The sequence below is a fragment of the Macaca nemestrina genome, chromosome 11 (genome assembly GCF_043159975.1).
Source record: "Macaca nemestrina isolate mMacNem1 chromosome 11, mMacNem.hap1, whole genome shotgun sequence".
Lineage (NCBI taxonomy): Eukaryota > Metazoa > Chordata > Mammalia > Primates > Cercopithecidae > Macaca > Macaca nemestrina.
In genome coordinates, this window is record NC_092135.1 from 140,506,111 (window position 1) to 140,532,539 (window position 26,429).

Genomic DNA, 26,429 nt, shown 5'->3' on the forward strand with positions numbered 1-26,429 from the left:
CCAACCCCTAGAACTCGGCAGGCAGTGGGCAGGTGCTGGGTGAGGCGTGCATAGCGTGTCATGTTAGTTAGCTGTGATCTTTCACTCTCTGAGACCCTGATGTCTACACAGCAAGGACACACTTTAACCTTGACTCCCATTGGGCACACATCTTAAACACGTAGGAATTCAACAGGTTTCTGAGGGAAAAGTATTTAGCCCCCGCCGTCCAGCCAGGTGCAGCAGCAAGTAGGGGAGGCCTTAATAATATTTCTGATTAAAGGAAGAAAAGTCAGTGAACATCCACGATGCCAGGAAGTGATTCGCAGGAAGCATTATTTGGAAGGAATTCACACATTGAGGTCACAGAATTTTCAAATTTGCACGCTCTGCACAGCAGGAACATTAAAAAGACACAGCTGGACCAGCAGTTTGCAAACATTAACTTCAAACACAAGAAGGGTTTGAAATTAGTTATTTAAAGTGGGGCTGTGGGTCCAGAGCTGGCTTCACAGACAGGGCCCAGGCCCCCCAGGTGGCCCTGAGGACCCACATGGGACAGAGGAGCCAGAGGCCCAGCCTCAGGACACTCCATGTAGGGGGTCACTGACCCCCAGCACCTCCAAGACAGCCCAGGGAGTGTTTCCAGCTCAGTGAAGGGGAGGCTGTAGTCACACACACCATCACACACGGGGTCTGACCTGGAGCAGGGGCCTCAGGCAGTCAGGGCAAACACCGACTCCAAAGACAGCGTGGTGGACAGCCACGGGCAGCAGGAGACACCCTGGAGGGAAGGAGGGGCTCAGACAGGAGCAGGGCTTCAGAGAAGCCCACGAGAAGATGGGTGCTGCTGACTCCCATGCTCAGACACTCTCGCATGCATGCACAGCCACAGATGCGCTCTCACACACCACAGAAGTGCTCACACGCAGACACGCGGCCATGTGCACATGCATGCACACCCACAGGTATGCTCTCACACGAGTGCTCACACTCACGCAGACACACGGCCATGTGCATATGCATGCACACATCCACACACACATATGACACCCTCACACATGTCCACACAATAACACATTCACATGCAGTTACATACACACTCAGGTGCACACACTCATGCCCAGTTACAAAATATCACATGCACTCACACATGTGCACATTCATGGCTACCCATGGACACACAAACCCATGCTCACACTCCTGTCCCTGTGGCATGACTGGCAGCCCTGGGGACAGGCACAGCAGTGGTACCTATGAAGGGCAGGGTGTGACCCAGGGAACCAGGGGCGTCGGGTGGAAGGACAGAAGGAGCCAGTAATCTGCAAAACCAACGATCCAGGAAACAGTCTTGGAAACTCAATGACGCTGCATGTCATCATTTGAATCTTGCCTTAAACATGGAGCTTTAAAACATTATATGTATCCCAAAATGAATTAATGTGCTAAAATATAAACTGGAGGAATGTCTTGATGGTACAGATATTTACAGTCTTAATGTCAAGAGTCACCACCCAACATTTGGCAAGCTTTGCTTCAGTTATCAGAATGATAACAGAACTGATGTAACTGCAAAGAAAATATGCAATTGACGGCTGTTTCTGATGAATTTTTGTTCAAGAGACATAGCATATACTCCTTGTCACATTCACATGATCTAATTTCGTGCATAATAATACACAACATAATGTATATGGAGAAGTATTAAAAATAAATACAATTTTCAAACCATTACACTAACTTTGATAATGTAATCAGTTTATAGTATACTGAGTTACAGGAGAAATAAGAATAGGACTTTATGACATTTGTTCTATATCCCAAGTAACACAAAATAGCACTCATTTAACAAAATACCTATCCCCATTGCATCCCTAATTTAAAATTCACAACAAAAAGCGACATGTGTGGGTGCAGCGATGTCACAGTGGGGCCGTGGGTGATCCTGGCCAGTATGGCGTGGGCCACAGCCTCTCCGTGGCCACCCCTCTCCCTGGGCACTGTTCAGGGATGGGCGAGCTGGTGGACAGTGGAGGCTCAACCACAGGGGCCTTGCGCATCATGGGGCAGGGATGGGGGAGGCTGAGCTCAAGGGATCGGCTGGGTGTCAGCTAGAAACAGAAGAGTTCCTCACCCTCCATGCAGACAAGAGCTCAGGGGATGATCCCTCACCCTCCATGCAGACAAGAGCTCAGGGGATGGGCCGGGCATCGACTAGAAACAGAAGAATCCTTCACCCCCCATCCAGACAGCTGCAGGTGCCCACCTAGAGGTCCAGGACTTTGTGCAGAGCCTCCTGGAGGGCTTGTGAAAACGCGATGGCTGGGCCCACCCCAGAGTTTCAGATTTAGCAGCCTGGGGAAGAACCAAGGCTACGCATTTCCAACAAGGTCCCGGGTAAGGCTGGCACTGTGCTCTGGGGCCGCACCATGAGGACCACCGAGGAGCTCATCTGGAGAAACCCTGGGCACCCAGGAGCAGCCAGGGAGGGCAGAGCCCAGGTCTGAGCACGGGGAACCGAGGGCATCCCAGGACCCCATTCTGCTGCTCAGAAAGCCACTGCCAGAAACATTCCAGAGTTGGAGTCTTCTTGGGGAAACATATGAGATCCAAGGAAGCTTCTCTAGACCCAGAGATGCCAGCTCAGCACCTGGGTAAATGGAACGAAGCAGTTCATAAAAACCCATGGTGCCGCTGTTGACCAGGATGAGGAAGGGAATGTGAAATGGGGACAAGTGACAAAGGAGAGTGACTTTCTCATCAGACACCGTAAGCCCAGTGGACACCGACTACAGCCAAATAATCACGGGGCCACCATCGGACACTGACCACAGTGAGTAATTGCGGGGCAGCCAGCGGACATCAACTACAGCTGAACAATCACAGGCCACTGTCAGGCTCTGACCACAGTGAATAATCACAGGGCAGCCATTGGACACCAACTACAGTAAATAATCATGGAGCCACCATCAGACACAGACCACAGTGAATAATAACAGGGATAATCACAGGGCCACCATCAGACACCAATTATGGTGAATAATCACGGGGTCACTAGAGCCAGAGTCAAGGGCAGGGTCTCCAGGGAGGCAGCAGAAGATGGTAGCTTTTCATCCCAGGCTTGCTATTATGATTTGATTTTAAATTATATGTGTGGGGGTGTGTGTGTGTGTTTACAGACATACATACATATACAAACGCATCTATATTTATATTTATATATCTATATGTACCCAATTTTGATTTAAAATTTAAAAAATAAAATTAAACAATATCAGAGTGGGATGTGCCAAACACATTATGCCTACGTATAAAAACAGGCAGCTAAGAGTTTCCACAGTGGGGGCTACTCTAGCTGCAGATGTCCCTCCGTTTTGGGTATAGAGACCTGCAAAAGATGAAGTGACTCCCATTCTAACAATGAGATAAATTGTGACTTTTCTGGAGCTTTTCAGTGAGCTGAGGTCACAAGACAACCAAGTAAACTGGGTTTCAAAGATTCTTCAGGTCCTTGGAGCAGAGGTGTACCACGTGGTTGGCCCCACCTTTGGTGGAGAACAGGAAAAAATGGTGTCTGCCCTCAGGGAAGGTGGGAGGAAAGTGGCTATAATTAATTTTGAAGGCTGGCTGTGGGCTTCTGAGGCAATTTGGAATAACTGAGGCTTCAGACCTAGCAGCCCTCTGGCAGATCCCAGCTCTTTCTCTAGGCCTCACTGGGTGCTCACGAGAAAGATGGGGTACAGAGGAGGAGGCTGGAGAGAGCTCCCCTCAGAGGCACAGGTGTCCAAGGTGCCCAGCTGCGACTGAGGACAAGCCCAGGCCAGCCTGCCTCTTAGACAAAATAAAGACCATGGCCTACAGGGCTCAGGCCCAGATCTACATCTGGGGAAGGGGAGAAAGCAAAAGCCATGAGCCTGCGGGATGGGGAGGAAATATTTTTGGGCTCAAGATTCTGCTCAGATAGAAGCAGAGCTCTGCGATTAGTGGCAGGAGGCAGAAGATCTTGGCTGAACGAGGCACAGGCAGCATTTTGCTGGGAGGGGGCTGGACAGAACACAGTGCACACTGCTGAGGCCCAATGCACACGACATGCTGGATGCCATGCCTGCACCCGGAGAACTGAGAACACCGCTGCTCCAACCCAGGCCAGGCACTGAGTAGCAGGCAAGAGTGTTCTGCTGTGAAGGAAGGTGCCACCTCAGTGACACAAGTCACACAGAGCTTCCAGAAGCCAAAGGTGTGGCAGGAACACTGAGAAAAACCCTCCAGCACTCCAGATACTACACTGAGCCCAAGGCAACCACAGCACCCAATGGAGGAATTTTAACAAGAAACCCAAACGTGGTTTCAAGAAACCCAAACAAGAAACCCAACAAGAAACCCAACACGTGGCTCAACTAGTGACCAAAGTAACTCAACAGCACTTAGGAAAAGGAAGAGGCATGCTATCTCAGGAAGGAAATACTAGTTATCTGTCTCTTAGGTTTTTTTTGTTTGTTTGTTTTGCATGTGGTACCTATTATTCAATCAAAAAGTTCAATACAGAGAAGATCGAAAAATATAACCTATTGTCAAGAGGTAAAACAGTCAACAGAACCAGACACAGGGAAGTCCAAGATGTTTCATCTCTTGACTGGAAGTTCAAATGACTATAGTCCATGTATTAAGGGAACTAGAAGAAAAGGTGAAAAATGTTTTTTAAAAAGCATGTGAGGGGATTTCAGCAGAGAGATGAAATCTAAAACAGGCAGAGGAAAATGCTGGGAATAAAAAACGTGGTATCAGAGATAAAGAAGTATGTTGACAGACTTATAAGCTGGTTGAACCTAGCAGAGGAAAATCAGTATACTTGAAGATAAATCATTTGAAATTGTATAAACTGAAACACAATGTGGAAAAAAGAAAAGAGTGTACAAGAGCTCAGATAATATCAAACCAATATATGTGTAATTAGTGAATAAGAGGAAAATGAGAGAAACACAAGGAAAGAGGATGTATTTGAATAGACAATGGCCAAGAATTTTCCACTTTCAATGAAAGGAAACAAAGTACAGATTCAAATATCTCAGCTAAAACCAAGCAGTGTAAATAAAACACAAAATCATATTTATAGCAGATGCATCATAACCACACTACTGAAGAACAAAGGTAAAGGAAAGATCTTGAAGACAACCGGAGGGGAAAAGATGCCTGTGTACCAAGCGAAAAGACGAGAATTAGAGCAGAGTTATCCTCATGACTGTACCATCAGGAGACAATAAAGCAACCCCATAAATGCTGAAAGAAAAACGGTGCCAACCGAGAATCATGCACCAGCAATAGTAGCTTTTAAAGTATTATTTCAAGGTGAGGTAAAGACATTTCCAGATCAGAAGAAGCTGAATAATTCATTGCAGGTAGGCCTTCACTACAAGACATTTTAAAGGAAGTTACTCAGGCAAAAGGAGCATGACATTAGTGGAAAGTTTGGACCTAGACAAAAGACTAAAAAGTTCTGGAAATGGTAAAAACAGGGGTCATTATAAAATATATAATTTTTAAAGTTACTTTAAAATGTAATTGTCTGCCTGAAGCAAAGATGGTAATGATGTATCGTGTGGTTAATAAATGTGTAGCAGTAGAATGTATGGCAAAAACAGCACAAAGGAAGGAAAAATGGAAGTTGTTTACCTTTGAACCATACACAGGTTGGTATAATATTATGTTCATTCAGACTTGAATAGGTTAAGTATGTATATGTTAAGTCTTACAGCAGACAGTAAAAATTTTTTAAGGGCTACTGTTAATAAGCCTATCATGGAAGTAAGATCTGACATAAAAATTACTCCACAAATTCAGAAGAAAATAATCATCTAGGATAGCTTCAGGATTGCAAAAGAGAAATGTGATTTCAAGGATTCCTTTCCTGTGACCACACCAGTTTGCCTGTGTCTGTATCCAAACCCAGCTGAGTCACAACCACCTGTCATCCTCCTGCCAGGTCATCTTACTGGGGGACAGCTCTGTGGCCGCAGGAACATGGTCCTCTCCGCACCACACAGCCTGCTGACCTAGACCAGCTTCTGATGCGAGCCTGTGTTCAATGTAGAGGATCTGCATGGCCACTTAATGTCACCTGAGCACTCAATTTTCTCCTCTGGATTTGTGGACAAGGATCTAATTTTCACTGTTAGATTACTGTGGAGATTGTCATAATCACATTTTAGAGCACTGCTGAAATAATAGTGAACTGGTTAAATTATTTTAAAAATAATAAAACCCACAGTAATTAAGAAATAGGACAAAAGAGCCGAAGCAGAGTCTGGGTGAAGGAATCACTTCAGGACATCAGCAGCCGATACCTAAGAAGGCAGCTTTTTAAACAGAAATAAGCGAGATGTCTGCCGTGCCTTTCTGCACCTCGCACAGCTTTTCTATGGACCTGGAGATAAAGTTACGGCGTTTCCCTAGCATGTGTGCGATCCTTGAAGCCAAGGCGATTTCGCCTGTGAAACTTCAGTGTTGGGCACTTTAAAATCCTCAGGAGGACTCTGATGTAGTAAGAGTGTCTTCAACGTTTGTGACACATTCATATTTTATAACACAATTAGAAAACTTTCCCCTGTGATGTCAGTTACTCTCTGAGGTAACAATACTATCAAATTCACTTCAGAGATGTGGTTTCTGTTTTCAGGTGTTTAACATCAAACCTAAATTACACAAGAAATACCTTTTTCATCCTTCAGAAATACAGTTTTGATAATTTGGACACTCTCAGAGTATAAAGTGAGTTGAAGAAAATAACTAAAATGCCCCTTAGCCAGGGACCCCCGGCGCAAGACCAGGACGAGGCCACTTTAGGAAGTGCCCGTTCGCGTCGGCAGGTGAGCGAGTCGGAGGCTCTGTGCTCCCCTGGGTGTCTCCAAGGGCACCTGCCCCGGCCTTTGCTTTTTCCCTCAGGGTCTTCCCTGGGATGGTTCCCGGGAGCCTCTGTCCATGAGGAGATGGCGTGTCTTCCCGGGAGCCTCTGTCCATGAGGAGATGGCATGTTTCCCGGATAACCTTGTACCAAGAGGGAGTAACACTCATTTATGCTGGACCAGGACGTTTTCCGGAGAGCACTGACAAAATCCAGGCTTCTGATTTTTTTTTTTTTTTTTTTGAAGCAGAAATCAGCAATCAGAATCTGAAAAGGAGGTGGCAGCTTGCAGCTGTGAGGCAGCACAGGGCATGGAGCTCCAGGGGCAGAGCCCAGCGGGACGTGGGATGGACACGGCCTGAGTTTGTGTGTGGTGGACCAGAGAGGCTTCCAGCGGACCTACCCCTGGCAACAGAGGAGACTGCCTGTGAGTCATCCCCAGGCCAATAGTCAGGGGTCCGCACCTGCAGACAGCGGATGGGAGCGACGTCGGGCTGCACCAGGGTCTCAGGGAAGGACCCAGCTGACCCCACCAGAGCACGTGGTACAGGCTGGCCTTGTGGAGGCATCGGGAGTCCAGGGGAGGGGTCAGCCCTCTGTGCCCCTCACTGTCTAGCAACCGCTGTGGGCTCCCCTGAAAGGAGCACTAGCGAGGCCAGGCAATGCTCTTTAGCCAAGGGAATTCCTGGAGACAGATGGCCGCAGAGGCTGCTGGCAGAAGCTGGGGGGTGGCCGCCCATCACGATGGTGACGGGGACAGCAAGTCACAAATTCACCACAGGTGCTTCTGTAGCAGCAGTCCTCAAAGCATGGCTCCCTGGAACCCCCGAGGTTCCCCAAGGCCCTTCAAGGGGACACATGAAGTCAAAGCTATTTTTATAATAATTCTAAGACATTGTTTGCCTTTTCACTCTCTTTTTCTAACAGACATACAATAGAGTTTTCCGGAAGCTACATGGAACATCTGTACCTGTGAACCAGGCGTTGGAGAGAAGTAAGGCTCCTCACTATTTGTTCTTTTGTTTTGGAAAATGAAGCTTTCTGAAGAAAGTATGTTTTATGTCAGCCTGTAATGGGTTTGTAGTGTTATTTTAAAATCAATTAATATATGTTTAAAAACATTCTCAGTATTCATGTCTAATATAAATATCAATAGATACAACCCCCCAAGTCAGACATTTTTGGGGGTCTTCAAATGTCAAGAGTCAAGAAATCTGGAGGCCACGAGGCTCAAGAGCTGCCGTGTGGAGGACATTGCGGCTGGCAGTCCTTGTGTGGAGGACATTGCGGCTGGCGGTCCCGTGCGTCCACAAAATCAAACACACACATTGGACAAACACCAAGGTACCTTCTACAAAATAATCATTTCACTTGATGTTGAATCAAAATCATACACCATTCCTATTACAAAAGCAGAAACTTAGATGATATTCAAAGGTGTGTGTACCCAGGGGAGCAGGGAAATTGGAGGACGTTTAAATACCTGAGGGGCGGCCGGGCGCGGTGGCTCACGCCTGTAATCCCAGCACTTTGGGCGGCTGAGGCGGGTGGATCACGAGGTCAGGAGATCGAGACCATCCTGACTAACACAGTGAAACCCCGTCTCCACTAAAAATGCAAAAAATTAGCCGGGCGTCCTCTGGTCCCAGCTACTTGGGAGGCTGAGGCAGGAGAATGGCGTGAACCCGGGAGGCGGAGCTTGCAGTGAGCCGAGATCGCACCACTGCACTCCAGCCTGGGCGACTGAACGAGACTCCGTCTCAAAAAAAACCAAAAAACAAAAAACAAACAAACAAAAACCTGAGAGGCCGGGCCTCATGGTTTTCATTCATCCATTTATATAACCTACACAATGACAGCTATTTACATGTTTCATACGATTTTCACCAGGATTGGCTGATAATTGTAGACAGAAAGTCACCTGAGGAGGCTACTTGAAATAATTTCATCTTCCATGAAGGTGGCAAGGTGAAATACTATTTTCCTCAGAAATCAACAGGAGGTTTACAACCCTACCATGCATGTATCTTGCATTTTTCTTTATAAATATGAACCTACATCCACAAGTTTTAAGAATGATTTGAGGCTGGGTGCGGTGGCTCACACCTGTAATCCCAGCACTTTGGGAGGCTGAGGTGGGCGGATCACGAGGTCAGGAGATCAAGACCATCCTGGCTAACACGGTGAAACTCCATCTCTACTAAAAAATACATATGTATATATAAATTAGCTGGGCGTAGTGGCAGGTGCCTGTAGTCCTAGCTACTTGGGAGGCTGAGGCAGGAGAATGGCGTGAACCCAGGAGGCGGAGCTTGCAGTGAGCCGAGATTGTGCCACTGCACTCCAGCCCGGGCGACAGAGTGAGACTCCATCTCAATAAATAAATAAATAAATAAATAAAGAAGAATTGGCCGGGCGCGGTGGCTCAAGCCTGTAATCCCAGCACTTTGGGAGGCCAAGACGGGCGGATCACAAGGTCAGGAGATCGAGACCATCCTGGCTAACATGGTGAAACCCCGTCTCTACTAAAAATACAAAAAACTAGCCGGGCGAGGTGGCGGGCGCCAGGCGCCTGTAGTCCCAGCTACTCCGGAGGCTGAGGCAGGAGAATGGCGTGAACCCGGGAGGCGGAGCTTGCAGTGAGCTGAGACCCGGCCACTGCACTCCAGCCTGGGCGACAGAGCGAGACTCCGTCTCAAAAAAAAAAAAAAAAAAAGAATTATTTGAGGCCTCCAAAATTAAATCCATTTACAGAAACATTCACGTCTTCAGGGAGAGATACTGCCATTACGCGCTTATTGAAGTTACACAAAAATAAGAAAAAATAAAACTACAGTGCCTGATAAAATCTAATGTCTTCTTTCATTTAAAGAGACTATGTAAAATAGCTGACAATTTGAAACCTTGACAAACGTCTGATGGCAATAATTATTGCTGAAATCTGTAATGACGCTAATAACTCCTGGAAACCACTTTTCACTTGTGAGTAAAAAGCCATGATTGCAATGTTCTAAAATGGTGGAGATGGATAAAGGCGCCCCCATAGCACCGTGGCGGAAAATGCGAAGTTGGGACCTGGCCCTATGTTCCTCTCCTGGCCACTCGTCTACACCCTCTGTAACAAACCAGGAAATGTGAGTGTTTCCTGGGGTTCTGTGAGACGTCCTAGGAAACGACCCGACCTGAGGAGGTCAGGGGAACCCCCACTTTGTAGGCGAGTCAGACAGAAGTTACAGTGAGATGGAGCTGGGACCCCTCTTAGGGGCCTCCCAGGCCACCCCAAACATGGAAATAAAGGAGAATCTTGAGTTCATTCAAGGAAAATTACAGGCACCAAGCTGGCCTTGAAAACCAAACAAGCATCCTTTTGTTCTAAATTTCTTCCCAAGGGGCCTGAAGGAGGAGATCCCCACAGTCTACAACTTGGCATTTGTTTCTGCTGACCCCGGAGTTTTAGACACAGCTTCTTCTTAACCAATTGTAAATCAGAGAATCTTTGAATCCACTTGTGACTTGTGGGATCTCACTTCAAGATATCTCGATCTCGATCTCTCTTTTTTTTTTTTTTTTTTTTTTTTAAGGTGAAACCAATGGTTAGCTTGCAAGTATTGATTTGTAACTTTGCCAGCAGTCTCTGCCTCCCACCTTTAAAAAGTGTTACCTGTAGGCCGCTGAGGAGCTCAGGTCTTAGCAAGAGCTGTCCGATTCTCCTTGCTTGGTGCCCTGCAGATAAACATCTTCTTTTCTCCACTGCAAAACCTCAGTGTGGACGTTTGGCCTTACTGCGCCAGGCAAGAGAACACAATTCGATTTGGGAGTGGCGTCCACCACCCGCAGCTGGTGTCTGAGGCGAGCAGTCTGTGGGACATGCCCTTAGTCTGTGGGGTCAGTGCTGGCTCTGGGTAGTTAGTGTTGGGATCGAGTTAAACTTTCGGACACGAAGTCAGTGTCCAAGAGAACTGAGAAATTGCTTGGATGAAAAAACCCACAATTGGTGTCAGAAGTGTTGTGCGTGTGGAAAAGTCATTTTCTTTTAGCCATCAACTCAACTATACATTTAAAAGGATTTTTAGGTGCACCGCACTGGCCGGAGGAGAGGCATGGGGCACCCGTGGGCGGGGGCAGGGCGGGGGCCGGGACCCAGGTGCGCGGACCTGGGAGTGGACCCCAGAGGAGGCGGCGGTGCAGCGGGGTGGCCCAGCGCGGGGGGAGGTGGCCAAGGTGCCCGGTGGGGGATAGCTGCTGCCTGGGAGAGGTGACCCGGGCGCCCTGCTAGGGTGAGGGCCCCAGCCCTCGGATCATAAAAAACCTCGGTGACAGTCGCCCCCGCCACCTCTCCGACAGCCTAGACCCACCCCACGAGCCCCTGTTTGCAGGGACTGACCGCAACTCCTACCTACTGTCTCCCACGGAGGCCTTCGCCCGCGAGGCCCCCTTCCCCGGACAGAACACCCTACGGGGGGGCCTCTTTCCCCTCAACAACCAGCTGCCCCCGCCCAGCAGCACCTTTCCCCGCATCCACTACAACTCCCATTTCGAGGTGCCAGAGGAGAGCCCCTTCCCCAGCCGTGCCCAGGCCACCAAGACCAACCGGCTGCCCGCCAGCCTCCTGGCCCAGTTTGAGAAGCAGCTGCCCATCCACCGTGATGGCTTCAGCGCCCCCAGTTCCCCGTGGCGAGGCCCTGGCGGCATCGGCCACCTGGTCCACTCAGTCCAGTGGCTTTTCTTCACCAAGACACCCTCACTGGGGGCACAGCGGGCAAGGTCGGTGGCAATGGCAGCAAGAAGGTGGCATGGAGGACAGCAAGGGCCGGAGGGCCAAAAGCAAGGAGCAAGCCAAGGTTGGGGAGCCCAACAACGCAGCCGCTCCAACATCTCAGGCTGGTGGAGCTCTGACGACAACTTGGACGGCGAGGCCGGCACCTTCCGCAGCAGCGGCCCAGCCTCCGGGCTGATGACACCAGGCCGCCAGGCAGAACGCAGCCAGCCACGCTACTTCATGCACCTCTACACCACCATCAGCGGGCACATGCTCAAAGCCAGCAGGAACACCACCACCGGGCTGACCGCCCCACCACCCCCGCCTGCACCCCAGCCACCTGCCCCAGCCTTGGGGTGGGCACTGATACCAACTATGCCATACGTGGCTCCTGGTCCACTCCGACCCTCAGCCACGCCCACAAGGCCGGCCAGAAGACCTCGGCCACCTTGGATAAGAGCCTGCTCAAGTCCAAATCCTGCCACCTGGGTCTGGCCTACCATCACCTGCAGGTGCCCCCCGGCGGCGAGTGGAGCACCACGCTGCTGTCCCCACGCGAGACGGATGCCGCGGCTGAGGGCCCCAGCCAGTGCCAGCACACGTGCAGTGGCAGCTACATCAAGGCCATGGGCAACCAGGACAGCGACAAGTCCAGCCGCAGCCCCAAGCCCTCACCCAAGACCGCGGCTCGGGCCAGAGCTATCTGAGGGCTACACAGCAGTCACTGGGAGAGCGGAGCAACCCCCGCAGGAGTCTGGACCGCCTGGATCCAGTGGACATGCTGCTGCCCTCCAAGTGTCCGAGCTGGGAAGAGGACTGCACCCCCGTCAGCGACAGCCTCGACGACTCCAGCTGCATCAGCCGGATTTTTGGACAGACCTCCCTGATCCCCCAGTTGTTTGAGCAGCAGGTACAGGAGGCAGAGCTGACTGACCAGTATGAGGTGGGCTGCAGTGAAGCAGAGTCCACAGCCTCGGAGATGCTTGACTTGCCAGTGCCCAGCTACTTCCGCTTCCGCAGCCACAGCTGCCTGTGTGCCGTCCAGGCAGGAGGAGGACAGTGTCTCCCAGCAGTCCCTCTCCCCACCGCCCAGCACCGGCGCCTCAGCAATAGTCACATGCTTCCAAGTTCATCATGCCTGGTGGCATATAAGCAGACCCCGCCACCCTCCACACACCACTTCAAAGCCGTTCATCTCAGTCCAGAGCAGCACTGAGTCTGCCCAGGACACCTACCTGGATAGCCAGGACCACAAGAGCGAGGTGACTAGCCAGTCGGGCCTGAGCAACTCATCGGACAGCCTGGACAGCAGTACCCAGGGCGGAGTCACGCCAGCCCTTGAGGCCCCAAAGCCACTCCCAAAACATGCAACTCTGAAAAGTGAACAAGGGACGCTGACCAGCTCTGAGTCCCACCCCGAGGCCGCCCCCAAAAGGAAACTGTCATCAATAGGAAGACAAGTTGACTGCATTCAGCCAGTGCCGAAAGCGGAGCCCAGTCCCGCTCCCGTCGGGGTTCAGGTAGAGGACGACTGGCAAAGCAGCGTCGCCTCTCACGGGATGTCCTCCCGGTGGGACAGGGACTCAGATACCCAGGATATCAATGACTCGAGCTGTAAGTCATCTGAGAGGAGCCTCCCGGACTGCACCCCTCCCCCCAACTCCACCAGCATTGATGCCGGTCCCTGGCAGGGCCCCAAGATTGCCCAGATGAAGTGTAACCTTCCCTATGGAGACAACAGCGACTGCCCTCGAGGCGTCCTCGCTGCCCCAACCTGACCCCTGGCTCGAGACCTCCTCCAGCTCCCAGCAGAGCCGGCACAGCCAGGGCCTGCCGCCAAGACAGCTACTGGTTCCTAAAGCTACTGCAGGCAGAAACGGAGCAGCTGGAAGACTGGTGCTGCCAGATGGACAAGGAGGCCGAAGAGAACAACCTCTCTGAAGAAGTCTCAGGAAAAGTCCTCAGTGTTGTGGGCAATGCCCAGCTACTGATGTCCCAGAAATTCCAGCAGTTCCGGGGCCTCTGTGAGCAAAACTTGAACCCTGATGCCAACCCATGCCCCACAGCCCAGGACCTGGCAGGGTTCTGGGACCTGCTACAGCTGTCCATCGAGGACATCCGCATGAAATTTGATGAACTCCACCACCTCAAGGCCAACAGCTGGCAGCTGGTGGTGACCCCCAAGAAGAGGAAGGAAGAGAAGAAACCACCCACTCCGGTTCCAAAGCAGCAGCCAAATCCAAGCGGCCGTGAGCCGCGACGAGGCCTCAGACGCCAGCGACAATCAGCACCAGGAGGCCCGCGAGAGACTCCCGGTGGCCAAGCGGGCAGCTTCTGTGCGTCAGAACTCAGCCGAGAGCATGGACAGCATCGAGATGTATGTCCCGGAGGCCCAGACCAGGCTCTGAGACGCAGGAGGAAAGAAAATCGTTTTAAATCATTAAAAAACACGAAAACTAAGTGTGAACGGAAAATGAATAAATAAATAAATAAAATGATATTTACATAGATCGTCTGGGACTTTGAGGTATTCTGCTGTGAACACCAAGCCTGCCTTTCTCGGGGGATGGCCTCCGTCTGCCCTGAAGTTTTTGTCTCTACAGTTCTGATTTTTTCTTGTGTGTCCCCTCTGTCTGGAAACTGGTGTGACATTTTGGGAGAAATTCTCGGCTCCGTCTTCTCACTCATTGAGGATCAGTGTGATAGTAATCCTGCTTCCACAGCAGTGAGGGATTCCTTCATTTTCCCGATATCCTGCTGTTTATTTTAAGTAAAACATCCTCCCCCTCAACCTAAGTATCAGGCCCGTGTCCTCCAAAGGCCCTTTGTCAGCTGTGACGTTTTTCCTCCTGGGATCTTTACTGCTCTGATGGTTGACCTTCTCTTTCAGGGTTGACTTTCTTGAACCCGGGGCTCTGGTGTCTTTCGGGATGGTGGTAGATGCTGGTTGGAACTGGCTCCTGCAGGCCTCCGACGGGTTTCCAAGCTCTTGCTGGGGGGCCACAGCAGTCTCCCAGGTGCAGGGCCGCACACCCCTGGTGTCTGTGGTCGGGGGCAGGACCCTGCCTTTCCAGGGACCCTGTGCTGATCACACCCAGTCTGGCCGCTCAGGATCATGGGCTTCCTGGTCCCCACACCCTAGGGGGATGCAGAGCTGGCATCCTCCCAGGCCGTGGCTGGCTCAGCTGGTTCCCCCAGGGCTGCTCCCGTCCTTGCCCTCTGCCCCTTCTAGGTTTGTCATCGTTTCCTCCCGAGAGGTTTGGATGCTTCTTCTTTAATCCAAGGCTGAAGAGTTTCTATTTGCAGACTCTGTTTATATCCCGGTACCACCACAGCGCCCCTTCTTTTCTGATATGATTCTCAACCTGTTTGTTACCTAAGGATGTTTGTTGTTGGAAAGGCCGTGCCATGCCACCTGACAGCGGAGGGCACAGGGTGACTCTCTGGGCTGTGTCCTCCATCACGTATTGGGCCTATTTCCTGTCTGACTAGTAAGGACCCCTGGGAGATGGTCAGAGGACAGGTTCAATAGTTGCCCTTACTGGGGAAAAGCCACATCCTCAGAGACGATGCTGAAGGTGTCCTGGGGGCTCCCTGCCAGTGAGTGGGGCAGGTGCTGAGCCAAAGGGATGGGACAGCACAGGACGCCCCACAAACAACAAAACCTCAGTGTGTGGCTGGCGGCTCCGTGTGCTGATGCCCTTGGGTCACCACCGCGGAGCTCGGGTGGGGTGCGGTGGCCGCACAGCCATGCAGTGGGGACGGCGCCTCTTGGGCAGCCACAACTGCTGTGGTGTGAACGACCCACCCACCACACACAACCCCAGAGCAAGGCTGCGTCCCATAGACTTTCGTCGGGATGCTGAGGTCTGAATTTCACCTAATTTTCACTTGTCACAAAATATCATTCTTCTTTTTCAACCATTGAAAAATGGGGAAAAACGAACCCCCCCCCCAAAATTCTTAGCTTGTGGACCAGAAAAAAAGAGGAAATGAGCTGAATTTGTCCCCTTCTAGAGGTGTTAAGAAGCAAGAGGTCATGACCTTGAAACACAGTAAAATGTGTATCACAACTGTCTACTCCGCATCATAAATAACAGCGTTTTTATGGGCTGTAAAATACAGAGGCTTTGAAACAAAACCAGAGTGGCTCCCTGCCTTGTGCTGTGCCTCTCCGCACACCACACACACGCAGGTGCTGGACACATGCACACAGGGGCACACAAGTGCTCCACACACACACAGGTGCTCCACACACATGCAGGTGCACACAGGTGCTCCACACACACACAGGTGCTCCACACACACACAGGTGCTCCACACACAGGTGCTCCACACACACACAGGTGCTCCCCACACACGCAGGTGCACACAGGCGCTCCACACACACACAGGTGCTCCACACACACACAGGTGCTCCACACACACGCAGGTGCTCCCCACACACGCAGGTGCACACAGGTGCTCCACACACACACAGGTGCTCCACACACAGGTGCTCCACACACACACAGGTGCTCCCCACACACGCAGGTGCACACAGGTGCTCCACACACACACAGGTGCTCCACACACAGGTGCTCCACACACACAGGTGCTCCACACACACGCAGGTGCACAGAGGTGCTCCCCACACACGCAGGTGCACACAGGTGCTCCACACACACACAGGTGCTCTGCACACACACAGGTGCTCCACACACAGGTGCTCCACACACACACAGGTGCTCCACACGCACACAGGCGCTCCACACACACACAGGTGCTCCACACACACACACAGGTGCTCCACACACAGGTGCTCTGCACACACACAGGTGCACCGAAGTCCAGCAGGAAGGCCTGGGGTGTTCACTGCCCAGCATATTCACCGTCTGACCCGGGGGCGCCCGGTGCCGGAGCTGGCGATGCACACCCAGGAGTCTCCCTGCGCCCTCCCAGCCCCCCTCTTCGTGGACCTTTGTCTCCTGTGCAGATTTTCCCAGCACAGCAACGCGGCTCCACCGTGACAGAAACACAGTGCAAGGCCTCGGTCGCTGTCCCAGACACGCTGCTGCCGCTCCCGAGAGTTCCCCTTAAATCACCCAAATTCCAGAACCCCAGGCCGGGGACGCGCACAGCCCGCGAGGAAACGGCCTTCCCACCGCGCCTCCCGCCCGGGCCCAGGCTTGGCTTTTCCGGCTCGGGAGGTCCCGTCTGACCGTCTTCTCCTCACCTTTGCCTGGGAAACGACATCATTCGATGTACACGTTTATGGCCGTGGAAATAAACACAGACTCCGCCTCTCTGCCGAGTTCCTGCCGGGCTCGCGCCGCTGGAAGGCGCAGGGAAGGTTCGAGGACGGAGGCGGGTGGGATTTTCCCACGGAGGAAGCTGCAGCTTTAACCTCCCGCAGAAGGACGCGGAGCCGCCCTGGGGGAGCGGGGGTCGCAGGGGGTCGGGAGCCCGGGGAGGCCTTTCCCGTCTCATCTTCCGGGGTTCCGACCGCGCGGCTCCCGCTCCCGGGCGGCTCCTGTGCTGCGCCCCGGGGAACGCGGCGGCGTCTGGGTTCGCGCCCTGGCCCAGGGCCTCCGTGAGAAACGCGGTGTCTGCGGGCTCCCAGCGCAGGCGGCCTCCGTCCCTCCCTCCCTCCCAAGGCGGGACGATGGGCGGCCCCCCAGGCCCGGTGTCCACTCACTGCCGCACCCACAGCTGGACCCCCGCCCCGGCCACCTGCATCCTGCAGACGGCTCCGAACGGGCGCCGCAGACTCGTTTTGTCTTCATGGATTTGTCCTTCTGAAAGGTCGCGGTTGATGATAATGTGTAAAAGTTTTCAAGGACGTGATTAAGGGAGCGTCTCCCCGGGGGCCGACAGGCCTGGAGGCGGGTTTGTACCACGTGGAGAAGGAGGGAGGGGGTTGCACAGGGTTCCCAGCCCACACGCCAGCCGCAGCCCCGGGACAGATGGAGACGTTGTAAAACCCCAGGAGAAAGGTCAGCTTCCCGTGAGGGTCTTGATTTAGGCCTGGGCGTCCCTGAGCTTTGAGCGGCAAGAGGAGGGGATCAATGCACTGAAGGAATTCACTCAGGGACCCAGGACTCAGGAGTGTGTGAAGATGCGTGAGTGTGCAGGACATGAGTGTGTAGCATGTGAGTGTGTAGGATGTGTGTGTAGGAGGTGAGTGTGTAGGATGTGTGTAAGGTGTGTGCAGGATGTGAGTGTGTAGGAGGTGAGTGAGTAGGATGTGAGTGTGCAGGATGTGTATGTAGGATGTGAGTGTGTAGGTGTGTAGGATGTGTGTGTAGGAGGCGAGTGTGTAGAGCTGAGTGTGTAGGATGTGTGAGTGTGTAGGAGGTGTGTAGGTGAGTGTGTAGGAGGTAAGCGCAGGATGTGAGTGTGTAGGTGTGCAGGAGGTGAGTGTGCAGATGAGTGTGTAGGATGTGTGAGTGTGTAGATGAGTGTGCAGGATGTGTGAGTGTGTAGGTGTGCAGGAGGTGAGTGTGCAGGAGATGAGTGTGTAGGATGTGTGTGGAGATGAGTGTGCAGGATGTGTGAGTGTGTAGGTGAGTGTGTAGGAGGTGAGTGTGCAGGAGGTGTGTAGGATGTGTGATCAGGTGAGTGTGTAGGATGTGAGTGTGTAGGATGTGAGTGTGTAGGAGGGGAGTGTGCAGGATGTGTGTGTGAGTGTGTATGATGTATGAATGAGCCAGATGTGAGTGTGCAGGAGGTGAGTATGCAGGAGGTGAGTGTGCAGGAAGCCTGGGTGAGCAGGATTGTGAGTGTGTGAAAACAGCCGAGTACACAGTGGTAGAATAAATACTTGGTGCTAATTCTAACATTGCCTCCTCCAAACTGCATCTCAAAAGGTCTAGAATGTGCCACCCACGAAATGTCTCTCAGCACACGGATTGTTTTCAGCTGAAGGTTTCCAAGAAACGGCAGATGTAGGGCAGGTCCTCTGCTCGCCCCTTTGTGCCTGAGCAGTGCACACTTTTCCTAGGAGAAAGGTGTCCTCTGTCCAGGAAGAAGGACATGCTTATGGCCAGGTTTGTCGACACAAACAGACCTTAACAAACACCCTTCACCACGTTCCGTCGGTGTTCTGCAGAGATTTCCCGGCCACTTTCCCACCGTTTTCCGCCCCTGGAACCACAGCCGCTCCGAATGTAGTTACTGCTCACTCTTGATCACTCCGTGTTAAAATGGTCTCTAAGCCCCAAGCCTGGCTGCTTCTGAGTGATCTTCACGTCCTTTATGAAGCCTCCCGTGCCATATAAAACATTCACAGCAAATGAAATGTGTGTGCTCTTTGCCTATTGATGTCTTTTGTCAGCTTAATTGCAGGTCCTGCTAAACCTGAGAGGGCGGGGGAAGTTTCTCCTCCCCCACAGACGGCACAGACTGTGGATAAGCTTTTCCTGATTTTCCATCAGCGCCTGCTTCTGCCTCCCTGCACACTCACACCCAAACACACCCCACAGTCACCATGGCTGCCATCACCTTCTCATCCACTTTGCTGTAAAATCACTGCCCCTTCTTCTGCTTACCTGCTTCCTTGAAAATCAGTCGATACCAAGGAGGTTATTTCTGAGCACTTCAGGTAGCGCCTGATTTAAGAGATCTCTAAAGGTGTAAATTGTGTTTTGGACCAAATCACTACATATTTGACGAAGAATCATGCCACGGTTTGCTCACACTCTCACCACCTGTTTAAGGGTGAAACATTGTAAGTTTGTACAGAGAGGACAATGGGGCAACTGTGAAGATGCAGCATTGAGTGATCTGTTCATCACCAGGCCATTGAGAGGGTCCATCCTGAGGCACACACTGATGCAAAGGCTAGTTATCAACCCTTTTGCTCTAACACTTGTCTAAAAAGAAAGTGAAATTTTTTTTTTTTTTTTTTTTTTTTTGAGATGGAGTCTCGCTCTGTCACCCGGGCTGGAGTGCAGTGGCCGGATCTCAGCTCACTGCAAGCTCCGCCTCCCGGGTTTACGCCATTCTCCTGCCTCAGCCTCCCGAGTAGCTGGGACTACAGGTGCCCGCCACCTCGCCCGGCTAGTTTTTTGTATTTTTAGTAGAGACGGGGTTTCACCGTGTTAGCCAGGATGGTCTCGATCTCCTGACCTCGTGATCCGCCCACCTCAGCCTCCCAAAGTGCTGGGATTACAGGCTTGAGCTACCGCACCCGGCCAAGAAAATGAAATTTATAAAACCCTTCTCAATGGGATAGAACGAGAAGATAAGTCACGTAAGAAAATTACAAGTGATGTATTTTATTAAAAACTACATAATACATGTAATTGTAGAAGGGAAACTGATTTAAATAATGGACCTGCCTTGATCTCTTCAATCCTCCCTTAAGCCCCGTTTTTAATGCTGTCGTTTCCGGAAATCCCGTCTGTGGGGTCCATGACATCACACTGTAATGACTGCTGCCAAGTAGTTACATGTGTTTATAAATACATGTAATAAATGTAAATTATATACACACTCACATACTTTTTTTTTTTTTTTTTTGCTTTGGGATTTAAAACCTCAGAGGTGGTTTTCAACCCACTCTATTGAATAGTTTTGGTGTTTAAATAATTGTTACATAGTTACTGACAAAGACTATTTAAAATGCCAAGTGTTTCCAGCTTCTGCCACTTCTCAGATTATGATGCTGAAAGTGCCGGTTAATGCGAACATGAAGAGGGCTGCCTCCTGTGGTTTTATCACTTTCCTGTTTTATTACTCCCAGTCTTATTTTCTCACGGACAATAAAAGAATACCATTGAGGAACCCAGCCCCGCACTAGCGTGTTGTCCGCTGAGACAGTGCCTTCACTGCAGGCCTCCTGGGCTGTGTGGAGCTGCGGTAAGCTTGCATACACACTCCTTACTCTTACAAAACACAGGTGCTTATCTACCTGAGGGAAAGAGCAAGAAATTACCTGCTCTAGAAATGAAGCCAGAGAAACTGTATCCTTATTATCTAAAATCATATCACACTTCGCCACATGCCTCCTGGGAGGGTGTGTGTGTGTATGTACCTGTGTCTGTGTGTAAACACACACACTACAATTATTCTAAATGTTGGTCAACCAGAATGGCCCAGAACCATTGACACTTCAATGCTTTTTCCCCACAAAAAAAGCATTCAGTCAAATGAGGATATTCTCAGTCACTATGAAGAACGTTGGGTCCTGACATCAGAGCCATTAAACGACCCATAACAGAGATGAGAGAACAGGGCTGGTGTGGTGGCACACGCCTACGCTCTCGGCTACCCAGGAGGCTAAGGCAGTAGGATCACTTGAGCCTGGGAGGTCGAGGCTGCAGTGAGCTATGATGATGCCACTGCACTCCAGCCTGGGGAACAGAGCAAGAATTCATTTAAAACAAGCAAACAGGCCAGGTGCGGTGGCTCACGCCTATAATCCCAGCACTTTGGGAGGCCAAGGTGGGCGGATCATCTGAGGTCAGGAGTTGGAGACCAGCCTGACCAATGTGGTGAAACACTGTCTCTACTAAAAACACAAAACTCAGCCAGGAGTGGTGGTAGGTGCCTGTAATCCCAGCTGCTCGGGAGGCTAAGGCAGGAGGATTGCTTGAGACTGGGAGGTCAAGCCTTCAGTGAGCTATGATCCTGCCACTGCACTCCAGCCTGGGGGTCAGAGCAAGAACTCATTTAAAAACAAACAAACCAAACTAAGCGGGAGAACAGGCCAACAGTCAATCCTATTTTTCTTCTGTAATGCAGTTTATTTGAACCTAGACTTGTAGGAAAACTACTTGTCTCATATTTCTCAAGAGTTGATGAAACTTATTTTTAATCATTTCATATTCAACTTACGTTCTTTTGTTTGTTTTTGCTTTGAGATGGCGTCTTGCTCTGACCCCCAGTCTGGAGTGCAGAGACCTGATCTCAGCTCACTACAACCTCCACCTCCTGGGTTCAAGCAATTCTCCTGCCTCACCCTCCTGAGTAGCTGGGATTACAGGCACCTGCTGCCACGCCCATCTAATTTTTGTATTTTTAGTAGAGATGGGGTTTCACCATGTTGGTCAGGCTGGTCTTGAACTCCTGACCTCAGGTGATCCACCCGCCTTGGCCTCCCGAAGTGCTGGGATTACAGGCGGGTAAGCCACTGTGCCTGGCCTACATTCTTGATCTTAAAGGAAAAGTAGTGAATTTAAGCTCCTTTGATTATTTGAAATTTCTCTCCTTGGTCTCTACTTACTATATGACCTATTTTAAATGTTCTTTCTGATTTCAGAATAAACGCTATTGTTTCATAAGTGCTGTTATACCTGCTTAGCAAGCACAGACTTCCTAAGCCCTAAGTTTCCTGTATTCGTGGAATATGAGGAAAGTGGAATCTGTGGATCAGAATTTGTTGCAACTCAAAATGACAAACTCTAACTTCGGTATTTTTTACCAAAGATAATTTAAAGATGATGGATATTACTCTTAACTGTCTTTTTATTAATTAGATAGCTGTTAAATTAAAGAGCAACTTTAAAAGTTAGCAATTGAAATGTTCACTGACACAATAGTCTGTACTTTGTGACTATTTCCCCCCAATCCTAGTTAATTCACTAAACACCTATTCTATTAACATGCACTCAACAATATATCCTCTACCCATATATTTAGAAGAAAAAGCCAAATTCACCTAGTGTACAAAGGTAATAAGGAAAAATAACAAGAATCAAAATATGGAGATATTTATAATAAAGCCATTAATTGGATAAATGAGACAATTAAAACATTCATCCAGCAGTTCTAAAATACAGATGGGGAGGTTGCTTCTGGCAGCCGGAGAGCTTGTGCCATTCTTTTAGACACGCATGGAAGCCTGCTCTTCCTCTAACAGGAGGGAAGATGCAGGGCACGTAACGAGCCCCGGGGTCTCCTGGAATCTCGAAACTGCCCTGTTTGGAAGTGATACAAGTTCATGGCACTTCCAAACAGCGGCAGAAAATAATCCCAGGATAATAGTGGCCGCCCAAACACAGGTACCTTCACACACACTCCCCCAAAACTATAAGCCAAACAAGATTGCAAATAAAATTCCGCACACCCCTGCCTGTGGCATGCGGTGGACGAGGTGGCATTGGTGGGTGGAGAGGAGAGGGGAGAGGGAGAGAAAAGATTGCTTCTGGGGAGGGAGGTGGGGGGAAAAGAAAGCAGCTCCTGGAGACCAGGCCGCGAGGAAAGAGGAAGTGAGACAACTGGGAAAGCACAGGCTCATTGTGGCAGCCGCTCCTTCCACCCACTCACTGCAACCAACGCCGCCCACTGAGAATTTAAACACCGTCCCACCAACCGAGGGGGCATCCTGGGACAGGACCCCACCCACAGAATGCCTAGGTATAAAACAAATCAAAAGAACACATTCAGATAACTCTGAGACAAAATATAAAATGAGAATGAAACCATTTCAGCTGCTGAACACCTCCAAATGAAGGCCAAGCACAAAGCCTTGGAAAGTATTTATAGACAATATCCCAGACAGAATTAAATATCCTCAAACAAAAATGTGTAGATACAAAGAAAAGTCTAGGATCAGAAATGTATTTATAAAAAATAATATAAGTGGACCGTATAAAAGAAATTGAGGGAGAATTGATCTAATTCAGAAAAAAAAAAAATTATCAATTAAGAGAAATTTACAGGGTGCTCAGAGAGAGTTTATGCAAATGAAAATTTAATGAAGGACATGGAAGAACTTCAGGAATACATGCTAGAAAATGAAAATAAGATTTTGAAAAACTAGTCAGAGAAAGGTGTTTATAATGAAAGGTAAGTAAAACAGTTCCAGGTCAGGTGCGATGGCTCATGTCTGTAATCCCAGCACTCTGGGAGGCGGAGGCAGGTGGATCACAAAGTCAGGAGATCGAGACCATCCTGGCTAACATGGTGAAACCTCGTCTCTACTAAAAAATACAAAGAAAAAACAAATTAGCCGGGCTTGGCGGTGTGCACCTGAGTAGTCCCAGCTACTCAGGAGGCTGAGGCAGGAGAATGGCATGAACCCAGGAGGTGGAGCTTGCAGTGAGCCAAGATCACGCTACTGCATTCCAGCCTGGGTGACAGAGCGAGACTCTGTCTCAAAAAAAAAAAAAAGTTCCACATATATTTATGAGTTCTAAAATATAAAATAAAATTAGAAAGTAATATTTAACATTTTAATCCAGACAACCTTCCTAGAAATAAGAGAAAACCTAAAATTTCATTTTGAAAGGAACCACCATGTGCCTGAGGATATTGACCCAGAACATTCAGATTCAAGAAACACTCACTAAAACTATTAGGATTTAAATATGAAATAAAAAATGATGATCCCTAGATTAAAATGGCCACGTTACTAGCAAAGTGAGTAAAAAATCTGACTGAGACACTTCTCATGAGCCACACATTATGCAGAGACAGCAATAGATCAGCCCACCTAGGACACACATGGAGAGAAAGTGTAAGACAGGGATTTTATACCCTGCTAAATTGCCCTCCCAGCATCAACGCTGTAGAAAAGCAGATTTCAGTGTTTATGGCTTCTGGGGACCCAGAGCACAAATACTTCCTCAGGAATTCCCTCTACAGCAATTCTCTGTATGGAGACCTGAAGACTCTATCAGGGGTCCAAAATGCCAGGCCATTTATATAAATATATTAAGATTATATTTGTCTATTTGTCTTAATTCTCTCTGAGTGTACCATGAGTTTATAGAGGATTCATGACATAGCCAAAATTATCTAAAACATCTGTCAAAACTGCACCTTTTCCCAATCAATTACTTATTTGCATGAGGCCAGCTTTGCTTCATATACATCCATTGAAAGAACATCAGAAGTTAAATGCAAGAAATGTGAGGATTCAGGTGTCTTCCATGAAGCTAGGCATTAAAATTTGCAAACACAAACCCATATTATTATTACTATTGTCTGTGATTTAAAAATAAAGTTAATGTTAATAAAACATATTATTCTATTAACATGTAATTTGCATGCAGTTGCTTTTAACAAATGTTTTTAATTAAACATTTTTAAATTTTTCAGTTTTAATTTCTACTATGGTAACTATGGACAGATCTAACCTACATAAGTAAAAGCTAATTGGGATCCTCAATAAAACATGAATAAGGGTAAAGTCACTCTGAGCCAAGAATCTGAGGGACACTCCACAGGTGAGCAGGTTTCATCTAACCCAGAGATGACCGACGTTACCCTCCACAGGTGAACGGGCTTCATCTAACCTGGGATGATGGGGGGGGTCACACTCCACAGGTGAGGGGGGCTTTGTCTAACCTAGAGATGACCAGGTCACTCTCCCCAGGTGAGCAGACTTCGTCTAACCAAGAGATGACTGAGGTCATGCTCCACAGATGAGGTGTCATTATATAACCCAGGGGGTGACCAGGATCACGTTGACACAAGGACTGCCCTCCCCATTTAATGTATTTAGCTGTAGATTTGAGATTAAACCACAGGTGGAGTTGTGGATGGAAGAACAGTATATAATTATTGGATGTCCTGAGAAAGTAGAAAGAATACAAGAAAAATATGGGCATAGAACAAGATAGAAAAGCAGGAGAAGATCATTGATTATTACTGTGATACAAAGTTGATCCCAATATCATATAAAACACACAAACCCAACTGTAAATGCCAATAAGAGCATCACATAAGCTACAACTGCAAAGATAACCAGTAGAGCAAAAAGGTAAACCTCCCAAAGAAGGTTTTAAAAAGAAATTTAAAAAGAAATTCAGAAAGAAATAAAAAGGAGCAAACATGGCAAACCTCCGAGAACAGCGACATGCTGACTGTAGAATCCCAGTGCAGAATTCTAAGCTCAATCAGGGTGTGTGGGTGCCTAGCACGCTCACTGAAAGGAAGAGTGGAGGGAGGCTTCGAAATTGTCTCCTGAAGGAAGAAGTCTCCATCTGCTGTGAATACAACAGACACAGCTGAGGCAGCATGACTCACCATGACCCAGACGGGCTGCAGCAGCCTCGTGACAAAAGCAAGGACATAGAGAGTGGCTGAGCAGCCCTGACACAGGACAGGGTAGAATTCACGGCTTCAGGTGCAGACCCAGAAAAGACCATTCTACAACCACAAAGCAACAATTCACAACAATGGAATAGTGATAAATACCTTTGAGTAGATAATACAGCAGCCACCCACACACAGCAGAAACTACAGAATGATGCAGAGAAACAGAAGTACTAATTGCAGATCTTAAAACAGTCCTCTAAGAACAAGAGGCAATTAAGTAAAATATACAGGATGATACAACCTAATCAGTAAAGAAAATCTTATAGACATAACTAAAAACCTATATCCAGATAATAAGAATTTTTCTCTTAAGAAGATATGCAGCCTCCACAAAACACTGGTCATATTATTAATCAAAAAATTAGTAATTCTCATAAAACAGGAATGTTATGAATATTAATATCTGATCACAATGTAATAAACAACAAATTAAAATGAAACAAAATGATTCTTTCAGATGGAAAACATTAAATCCTCCATTAAATAATTTTTATATAAAAGGGGAAACTAACAAAATACAAGAATTCATATAAATTAGTGACAATGAACACACTACATTTCAGATTGATTCTTGGTGGTACAGTTAAAATAACCAGATGAAATTTTATACCCTTAAAAATATACATCAATATAAATAAAATAATGAAAATATAATGAATCAAACTGTCCACTTAAATAGCCAAAGAACCACTGTTTAAACCAAAATAAGGCCAGGTGCAGTGGCTCACACCTGTAATCCCAGCACTTTGAGAGGCCGAGCAGGGG

The 26,429-nt window shown here is 49.0% G+C and overlaps 1 protein-coding gene and 1 pseudogene across 3 annotated transcripts in view; one reads left to right on the top strand and one right to left on the bottom strand.

Moving 5' to 3' along the window:
- Positions 1-26,429, bottom strand: part of LOC105473739 (contactin-associated protein-like 4) — a 207,606-nt gene that overhangs the window by 174,414 nt on the left and 6,763 nt on the right. The window contains exon 1 of one of the 3 annotated variants that reach the window (XM_024790373.2): positions 16,852-17,086. The exons of the other annotated variants lie outside the window; for them this stretch is intronic. The gene's annotated coding sequence lies outside the window, so the exon portion shown is untranslated. Of the gene's footprint in view, positions 1-16,851; positions 17,087-26,429 lie in introns of those variants that run through there. 3 annotated transcript variants of the gene reach the window in all.
- On the top strand, positions 8,011-14,044 carry LOC105473991 (disks large-associated protein 4 pseudogene; annotated as a pseudogene).